General features: G+C 43.2%; 1 long non-coding RNA gene across 1 annotated transcript; it reads right to left on the minus strand.

The window, feature by feature from the left end:
• Positions 1–1075: 1075 nt before the first annotated feature.
• On the minus strand, positions 1076–6774 carry LOC309711779. The gene is made up of 3 exons (XR_014278101.1): positions 5264–6774; positions 1981–2157; positions 1076–1345 (listed from the first exon to the last, which is right to left on the minus strand). It is a non-coding gene; the product is annotated as an uncharacterized lncRNA (long non-coding RNA).
• Between the last annotated feature and the right edge of the window lie 3997 nt (positions 6775–10771).

The following is a 10771-nucleotide window of genomic DNA, read 5'->3' on the forward strand; positions in this document are numbered from 1 at the left end:
GAGGAATGGAAACACTCTGTGAGTGACACATCTTTTACAAATCCTTTTAGTCAAAAAGCGCTTTAACATGAGTCATCAGAGTATGTGACGGCCTCAGTCGATATTGAGCCAACATATTTCACCTCTAACTGGTGGAGCCCTGTTTTGTGATGCTATTCTTGTTATTAAGCCCACAGAAATAAGGAGAGAGAGAAAGAATGGAACACAAGAGGCACTGACTTGACTTGGACTGTTTTCTCTTTGGTAATCCAAAAACAGGGAACAACAGAAAAACCTGATTTGATCCATGCTAAATGAAGGTTTGAGGTCTTTAACTGCTTTTATTGGTTTAATTTGATATAATGTCAACTTGGATACGTATCACATCCTTTCAGCTTTCATAAGCTTTTGCTCATTCTTGTTGATTCCATGTACTGATACTGTATGTATTGCATTTTGAACTCATTTTATTATTATTTTTTTTTCAAATGTTCTATCTGAAATTGAAAAGGACCAATCTTAAAATTATTATAAGTTGTATCCTGCCTCACACAAACTTTCATAAAGCGCAGTTCCACTCTTATTAAATTGGATAGAATTTATGTGAATATATCTTGAAGGCAAAGTTGCAGTTGACTGGCTAATTTAAGCGCAAAATGTCAATTTCAGAACTATTAATGGAAAAGCTTCATTCACCCTTTTTGAGCTATGCTTAATCTAATTTTTAAACAAGAGAGCATGATAAAAGAACTGCCGGCAAACACCTTTTCTAAAAGGAATGTTTATGTTCAGACATGTGAATTGCTGAGTGCAACCACAGAAATTTATGGTTCACTGTCATTTCATTTCCATTACAGCTGCCTGCTGTGACTAGCATTTGTGGAAAATATTGTTAAAGAAAATTGGATCTGAAATTTAGTGTCAGGACCCTGAATCAGAAGTGTGTTTCTTGATGTTGATGAGCAACAAGACTTGCAAGAGAGAGAAAAGGAGACACAGGGGTATGTCTCACAAGGATACATTTTCTGTCCACTCCTCCTTTGTCTTTTTATTCATATCCTCTCCTTATTTCCCTCAAATGTACACAGTTCTTTGCTTTACAGAGAAGAATAAAAGAGCAAGGCAGAGATAGGAGGCCAAATAGCAACATTTTTATCTGTGTTGTGCTGACTCGGCTGGACTCTCCCTCTGAGAGGCTGATGAGGAGGAATGGCCTTGTGGAGGAACCATCCGGGTGCATCCATAGCTGTCATCATCATCTGAATCCAGGACTGCTGAATCTGCAGCTTTGGCCCCCTGCATGGATGGGAAATGACCTGTCTATGTTGGCCTGACACCCTCTTCTTTTACGATGAAACTTCTCATCCTGCTCACACAAAAACACACATCTCAACGCAGACTTGTCAACGTGGGTCGGCAAGTTCTTTTTAATGCAATCACTGGCGTGTCATGCCTTAAGACTTTATCTTAATTTTTCATCCATGCCTTTAGTCCGTGACAGCTCCCAACTTCCCTAAGGAGGGAAGTGTGTATCTTTTTACACATATCTACAAAAAAATAAAAATAAAAATTCTGTGTGCATACAATCTCTGGACCACTGACAGTCTTGTTCTATACTCTGCTATACAGTTCTCAGCATAGTTTAGCACTGTATTCCCTTTCTCATGATAAAACCACTAATCAGCTTAAAAATATAAGCCATTCACGTGGCTGTTAGCCTAACCTCATCAGACATTATGCACACTAGGATTTGTTACAGTATGTACCAGCTAAATAACATCCAGCATTGCGTGCTTGACAATGATTTTTTCAATCGTCACATTTCTAATCTAATGCCTGTTTGGCTGTTCGGACTTCGTTCAACACCAGCATTCAACATGAGTAAACTGTGCATTGACACTGCTGCTGGTAGAACCTCACAAATTTGTTCATAGTCAAACTCAGTCCATCATATAGTGACATAGTATGTTTTAGAAATCATTTTGGAAACACTGAAAGTACCTTAGTTGTATCTGCCATGTCAGCTCCTAGCAGCTTTAGATGTCACAATTCTGGGAAAGCAGTGATGTAATTTCAGGCTAAACTGGACACGACACAGCCTCTCCAAGTCTGCACATCTGAGTTAGACATAATCATATCACTGGTTCCTTCTACAGGTTCCAGAAAGTCACAAAATGCCTGCAGAATCCGAAGAGAAAACGTGCCAGAGTAATTATTGTGACTGTTTAAATACCCCTAGACTTGTATGTAAATTAAATGCATGAATTACATAAAGCACAAAAAGCCAGTGGAAGGAGAAATTTTAGTTATCAATGAAGAATAAACAAATTAATGCTGTAACATAAAACATGCGATTGTAAATGCCAAGAAACATTTGTATTTAGAAGAGAGTTAAATTATGTGGAAGTCTAAGTGTTAAGAAAAGGATTTTATAGATGACCAAAAAAAAAAAACCAAAAACACACATGCATTCAGGTCCACAAGTATTTAAATACTGATGCAATCTTTGTAATTATGCCTCTGTTCACCTCCACAGTGGATTTAAGATTCAACAATCAAGATGTGACTGAAATCCATCTATCGGCTTTAATTCAAGCGGTATAACAAAAAGTATGTTTCCAGTTATACATAGTGCACTGTATTCCAAGATTCAAACATAACTGGAAACTAACTTAATTTCAATTTTATGCAGCAAATAATGTCCTAAAGTCTAGAGCTCATTTTGATGTTGTGCCAAGTCTTCACCATGGCTACCTTCAGCTGATGCTTTTTTATGCGTCTCTCTGCCTTCGGTTTGTCTTCAGCAGTGTTGGTCAAGTTACTTGAAAAAAGTAATCAGTAACTAATTACTGATTACTTCCCCCAAAAAGTAATCCCGTTACTTTGCTGATTACTTATTTTCAAACGTAATTAATTACTTAGTTACTTAGTTACTTTTTAAAAACACGATTTACAACCTGAATAGGTGATAAAGCGATAGATATTACAGCCCAATTCTACTTTTTCTGCATAATCCATCATACAAAATGTAATCAAATGGAAAAGTTTCTTTTTTTAACTTGTTTTATCAGTTTTAATCTTTTAACTTTATGCATCAAGCAAAAATTTAATTATATGCAACATTCTCTGACTTGAATAAATTAGTTTAACATTTAAAGGTAGAAAGGTAGAAGGCTGGGCACTGCTGCTCTCGGGGGACTCTAAGTGTTAAACCTATTTTCTGCACATTCCAGGGTAGGCGGAGGTGTACCCTGGTGCAGGTGTACCGCTGTCAGTTGAAGAATCCGCGAGTTTCTCTGTGAATTTCCCATTACGTCGTTGCGCACTCGGTGCGTGCTTGGAAGTTTAGGGGTTTTTTTCGCTGTAAAAAGTTTTCTTCCCACGCACAACAGATGCTAATGTTTTTGTCACTTTTTATGGAATCAAACTCAAAATAAGGTCAGTAAGGTCAGGTCAGTTCCACGCTTTAAACGCCGCACGCTCATACTCTCTCCCACAATCGATATATGATCCATTGTTGATCTGCACACAGCTGTTGTCACCAACGGCGCAAAAAAAGTAATCAGATTACAGATTACAGTAACGCGTTACCCATCTCTGGTCTTCAGTAATTGAAAAGCATGCTCTATTGGGTAGAGATCAGGTGGCTGACTTGGCCATTGAAGAATATCCCCTTTCTTAGGCTTCAGAAACTCTTGGCTTACTTTTGCGGTATGCTTTGGGTCATTATCCACTTGGACTGTGGAGCTCTGTCTGATCAGTATTAAAGCATTTGGCTGAATCTGAGCAGAGTGTACAGGCTTGCACACTTCAGAATTCATCCTGCTACTTCTATCAGCAGTCACATCATCAATAAACACCAATGGCTAGATTCCACTGGCAGCCATACATGCCACAACATTGCCTCCAACATGTCTGACAGATGATGTTGAATGCTCTTTTTCTACATTTTTTTTTTTGTTGCCATCATTCTGGAAGAAGTAAATCCACCCAATGCCTTTTTTTGTCTGGAAAAGGCAGGGTGTTTTAGGTGCTTTCTGGGAAGTTCTAACGTGGTCTTCCTATTCTTGATTGTAATCAGTGGTTTTCTCATTGCTGTAAATTCTCTTCTTCACAGGGTTTTACACTTTTACAGTGATATGCATGGATATTTTACAGAGTTTAACTCCCCTAGCTTCTTTAATCAATGTATTTCTTTTTTTCAGCCTTTTTGTGACTCTTTCACTTGCATCAACATTCATTTAGACTTTATTTTGGGTGTTCCAGTGAACTAAATGCAACTTCAACACTTTGATTCAACTCTAAATCTTTTATCTGTTTCATTTGTTACGAAAAACAACAAAGGACCTCCCCCCCTCCCCCCACCCAAAAAAGTGTCAACATCCAAATGCTTTTGAAGTTGAGTGCATGTGTGTTTTATTGCCTGCCACAGATATACAGACTTTTCAGTGCACAGAGTAGTGCCATTAGTTGTTATTCATTCCTTAGTTTGTTTATTTATTTTCTTTACTTATTCACCGGTCAAACTCAAAATGCTAAATAAAATCATCTCCCCAATTACAACCTGGGGGCAGCACCGAAGGGTAAAACTCTGTTTACCTAGTCACAGACAGTCAGTCACAAATTAAATTTAAATACATGTAGAAGTTTCCCTCAAGCTCACTATTTCACAGTTCAGTTTAATTTCAGTTTAATTCAGTTGTATTAATATAGTACCAGTTCACAACAACAATTGTGTCAAGGCCCTTTAACTTGTAAGGTAAAGACCCTACAATATTAACGACAGAACCATAATACTCAGACAATCCCCTATGAACAAGCCTTCAACAACAATTCCAAGGAAGACTGTTGTTATTTTCTCACAAAAGGTTGTCTGCCTGTGGACCAGCCCAACAGCATTGCAGGTATTACCGTATTTTCACGACCATAAGACGCACTGTACTAAAAGGCGCAGTCTCAGTTATGTGTGCCATTACTGTATTTAACACACACATAAGGCTCACTGGATTATAGGGCGCATACAAGTACCGTATGCGTATTTAAAAATAAAGCGGGAGCAAACCTGAGTTCGGTACCTTACTCACATTTCTATTACATTTCTATTATCGTCATCATCAACAACACACAAGCATACAAGTGTGCATATTTAAAAATAAAGCAGGAGCAAAACTGAGTTTGGTACTCACATTTTTATTACCAGTAATCGTCATCATCAACAACACACAAGCATACAAGTGTGCGTATTTAAAAATAAAGCAGGAGCAAAACAAAGTTTGGTACTCACATTTTTATCATCAATCAAACCCATCGAAGTCCTCATCTTCTGTGTCTGAATTGAACAGCTGCGCTAAAACTCCATCAAACATGCCAGGTTCACTTTCTTCACTGTCAGAGTCACTTTCCGTGCCGCGCGGCTCCTCGGAAATGATGCCGGCTTTTGCGAAAGCTCGAACAACAGTGCCAGCAGACATGTTAGCCCAAGCATCTACAATCCATTGGCAAATTGTGGCGTAACTTGCCCGGCGCTGCCTTCCACTCTTGGTGAAACTGTGGTCTCCATCGGTCATCCATCGCTCCCAGGCCGCTCGCAGCCTTACTTTGAACGGGCGGTTCACACCGATGTCCAGCGGTTGGAGTTCCTTTGTCAGGCCTCCCGGAATGACAGCAAGCTCACAGTTCATTTGTTTCACTAGTTTTTTCACATCGGCTGTGAGGTGGGCACGCATAGAGTCACAGATTAAGAGCGATGGTGATGCGTGGAAAAAACCACCTGGTCTCCTTACATACTCCTCTCTTTCATCATTTCCTCATCCATCCAGCCCTTTTCATTTGCCTTAATGATGATTCCTGCTGGAAACTTCTCTTTAGGCAAAGTCTTTCGCTTAAAAATCACCATAGGCGGCAGTTTCTGTCCATTAGCATGGCAGCCAAGCACAACAGTAAAAGAAGACTTTTCATACCCCATTGTGCGTATCACTACCGTGCTGGTCCCCTTCTTCTCCACAGTGTGACTCACCGGGATGTCAAAAGTGAGCGGGACCTCGTCCATGTTTGTGATGTGGCTGGGCTGGATGTTTTTGTCGCCGATGTGTTTGCTGCAGTAGGAGCGGAAGATGGCCAGCTTTTCCTTATAATCCGCTGGAAGTTGCTGCGCTACCGTAGTCCTGGTCCGGTGGAAAAATGGCACCGTTTCATAAAACGAAAGCACCAAGACGGACCTCCTTGTAAATGTTCAATGTTCATCTCTTCAGCTAGTGAAACTGCTTTTAGCCGAATGGTGACCGTCGAAACGCTTCTCCCACTCGTTCTTTGCTCAATGATCCACCGCTCGAGTCTTTCCTCCAACTCGGGCCACCTCGCCTTATGTCCGCAGAAACTCAGCTGCGTTTTCTTGACCTGCCGGAGCTTATTTTCTAGCTTCCTCCATTTGCGAACCATCGATTCGTTAATCTTAAATTCTCTCGCCGCTGCTCGATTTCCATGTTCCTCCGCATAGCTGATGGCCTTCAGTTTAAACTGTGCTTCATAAGCGTGTCTCTTTGCCATTTTCAGGGTTGTTAAAACAACGATGTTCCACATAATGCACATACCTGTCCTTTTAGACAGGTATGTGCGATTGTCCGGTATATACGATCAACGCCCACACTTCACCCTTTAGCGTTCTCATGGTGTTCTCTACTACGTCCTCCTTACAACACACAGGGAGCACTGCGCTATAGGGCGCGCCGTACTTTTTGAAGAAAATCTAAGACTTTTAAGTGCGCATTATGGTCGTGAAAATACGGTAGTTTCCCCTTGTCTAGCTGTAAGCAGATGGGTTTGGTCAAGGCAAAAGGATTGTAACTGCGTCATATAGTCATAAGAGTCATAAGACTACACAATTTTGCAGTTGAGCCTAAAGTATCCAGTCGTTAAGTGATGACGTGACGAATCCTACTTCCGGGCCTAAAGTAGTCTGCGTTTAATATGGCTTTTGTGTTGTTAACATGTTTAATGTTTTGTATTTTCTTCTATTTAATCTCAAAAAGCTCCTAAAACAGTCAGTGATCACTGTTGACCTCCCTCGGGTTTTATTACCGCTAATCATTTATTTAAGCTCAGTTTTTAAAACCTTAGGATGTAACTACAGCCCAGCTCATGCAGCAGTATATAAATGACTAACCTCATAATGTGGATGGATTATCTCAGTTGTTCTCCTGGCTGAAGTTTGGTCTTTTTACAGCATCCTGCCATGCGATTACATTTGTTCCTGACCACTGAGAACACTCACGTTAACTTTTATCGAGTGGAAAAAAAAGTTAGCTTGTTTATATTATGCTAATATAGCTGTGTCGCTAGCGGTCACATAGCACATCATTATATACCAGCTAGCCCAACTTCAGTAACCCTACAAACGTCACTGCTATTTAGTTTTCTGTCTTCATTTGTGCTGGAAGTGATATCAGAGCTGTACGTTTTAATTTGTTTCCAAAACCCCGCAGTCAGGACATGCTATATTGTATTTAGATAGAAGCTAGCGAGCTAACTCCCTGCTAACTTCTAACTCCGTTAATCAGAATCAGAATCAGAATCAGAATACTTTATTGATCCCTGGGGGAAATTATTTTTTGTTACAGTGCTCCATTTTAAACCAACATTAAGACAAGACAGACAATACGCTAACTAAGAATAGTACAATATATACATATATATACATACATACATACATAAGTCACTTATAAATAAATATTTGGAAAAGAAACATGTGTAGTTGTAGCAGCAAACAGTGTGTTAAGTGGATGCGTTGTACAGGGAGATGGCCACAGGCAGGAATGATTTCCTGTGTCGTTCAGTGGTGCTTTTCGGTAATCTCAGTCTCTCACTGAACGAGCTCCTGTGACTGACCAACATGTCATGGAGTGGGTGGGAGGTGTTATCCAACATTGTCTTTATCTTGGACAGCATCCGCCTCTCCGACACCACCTTGAGGGAGTCCAGCTCCATCCCCACAACATTGCTGGCCTTACGGATCAGTTTATTAAGTCTGTTGGCATCTGCGACCCTCAGCCTGCTCCCCCAGCATGCAACAGCATAGAGGATCGCACTGGCCACCACAGACTCATAGAAAATCCTCAGCATTTTCTGGCAGATGTTGAAGGACCTCAGTCGCCTCAAAAAATAGAGACGACTCTGGCCCTTCCTGTAAAGTGCTGTGGTGTTTTTAGCCCAGTCCAGTTTATTGTCAATGTGTACTCCAAGGTATTTATAGTCCTCCACAATGTCAACACTGACCCCCTGGATTGAAACAGGGGTCAAGTGTTTCCTGGTCTTCCTGAAGTCCACGATCAGTTCCTTGGTCTTTGCCACGTTGAGCTGCAGATGATTCTGCTCACACCACGTGACAAAGGAGTCGACCACAGCCCGGTACTCTGTCTCATCATCCCTGCTGATGCATCCAACCACCGCAGAGTCATCAGAAAACTTCTGAAGATGGCAGGTCTCTGTGCAGTGGCTGAAGTCTGTGGTGTAGAGGGTGAAGAGGAAGGGGGAGAGGACAGTCCCCTGTGGTGCCCCTGTGTTGCTAATCACCTTGTCAGACACACACTGTGGGAGACGTACATATTGTGGTCTTCCTGTCAGGTAATCAACAATCCAGGACACCAGAGAAGCATCCACCTGCATCGCTGCTAACTTATCACCCAGGAGGGTCGGCCTGATGGTGTTGAAAGCACTGGAAAAGTCAAAAAACATGACCCTCACAGTGCTCGCCGGCTGGTCCAGATGGGTGTAGACACGATTGAGCAGGTAGATGATGGCGTCCTCTGTTCCGAGACGAGGCTGATAAGCGAACTGAAGGGGATCCAGATGTGGTCTTACTATGGGTCGCAGCTGGTCCAGGATGAGCCTCTCCAGGGTCTTCATGATGTGGGAGGTCAGTGCCACGGGCCTGTAATCCTGGGGGCCACTGGGACGAGGCGTCTTTGGTACAGGGACTAGGCATGATGTCTTCCACATCACCGGGACCCTCTGCAGACTCAGACTCAGCATAAACAGTTTATGAAAGACTCCACACAGCTGGGGGGCACAGGTCTTGAGGACAAGGGGACTCACTCCGTCTGGTCCAGCAGACTTGCCTGAGTGAAGTCTCCTCATTTGCATCTCAACCTGGTATTGAGTGAAGGTGATGGGTGGGGGAGGGGTGTCAGGAATCTCACAGGAGGCAACATGTGAAGAGAGAGGCTGGCACAGTGGTGTGGCTCTGGATTCCAGGCTGACTGCAGGTGAGGTTGTGGGGGTGGGAGCAGACACTGTGGTGTCGAATCTATTGAAAAACAGATTCAACTCGTCGGCTCTATTCTCACCTCCCTCAGCTCCCCTGCTGTTGGTTGGCCTGAATCCAGTGATGGTCTTCATGCCCCTCCACACCTCTCTCATGCTGTTCTGCTGGAGTTTCCACTCCAGCTTCCTCCTGTAATTGTCCTTAGCCTCTCTGATCTTGTCCTTTAGTAACACCTGGACCTTCCTCACCTCCTCTTTGTTGCCCCCTCTGAAAGCCCTCTTCTTGTTGTTGAGGAGGGCTTTGATGTCCTTAGTCACCCACGGCTTGTTATTTGGGTAACAATGAACAGTCTGAGCTGGAACAATGGAGTCGGTGCAGAAAGTTATGTAGTCTGTGATACACTCAGTAAGCCCATTGATGTCCTCGGCGTGAGGCTCACAGAGTGTTTCCCAGTCGGTCACCTCGAAACAGCCCTGTAGTTCCGCTATTGCCTCCTCTGACCACCTCCTAACAGTCCTGGTGGTCACAGGTTCCCTCCTCACAATTGGCACATAGCGGGGGGTGAGGTGAATCAGGTTATGATCTGACCTACCAAGTGGGGGGAGGGAGGAGGAGCTGTATGCATCCTTGACGTTAGCATACAGTAAGTCTAAAGTTTTCTCTCCCCTGGTGGGACAGTCCACATATTGTTTGAATGTTGGTAGTGTATTGTCCAGTGATACATGGTTGAAGTCACCCGAGATCACAATAAAGGCACTCGGGTGCTGAGTCTGTAGCCGAGCTATGGCAGAGTGGATAGTGTCACATGCAGCTGTGGGGTTAGCAGAGGGGGGAACATAAACAGCCACCAAGATGACGTGAGAGAATTCCCTGGGTAAATAATACGGCCTGAGTCCAACAGCACACAGTTCAGTGTCCGGGCAACAAATCCTTTCTTTGATTGTTATGTTGGCAGGGTTACACCACCGGTTGTTAACTAAAACAGCAAGCCCACCTCCTTTACGCTTACCGCTAGCGATGCTGTCCCTGTCCGCCCGAACAGTGTGGAAGCCTTCCACGGAAGCATTCTCATCGGGAATGACCTGGTGCAGCCATGATTCGGTGAAACACATCAGGCTACACTCTCGGTATTCCCTCTGACTCCGTACCAGTGCTGAGAGCTCGTCGATTTTACTTGCCAACGATCGCACATTTCCCATCACGATAGACGGCAGACACGGTTTAAACCTCCTCCTCGCTTCGAGCCTCCGCTGTCTCACCGTCACCTTTTTTCTTCTCTTCTGTCCTTGACCTCTGCATCCCCGATGTGTTTTCCTCCAAATTTCAGCTGGTACTTCTGCGGGCACTTCTGCGGGCCTGGCCAGCGAGCCGGCCGGCATCAGGGCGATCAGCTGATCTCTGGAGTAAACAGTCCGTGCGTGTAGGAGATGTGCCGCGGTCCCGTTCCATGATAAAAGTAACAGTTCCACGGCCACCAGAAGAACAAAAACTCTCTCAATCCACATGATTGAGTAAGAGATAGAAAACGGAGGA

This window comes from Aulonocara stuartgranti, assembly GCF_965226115.1.
Source record: "Aulonocara stuartgranti genome assembly, chromosome: 7".
Classification (NCBI taxonomy): Eukaryota; Metazoa; Chordata; class Actinopteri; order Cichliformes; family Cichlidae; genus Aulonocara; species Aulonocara stuartgranti.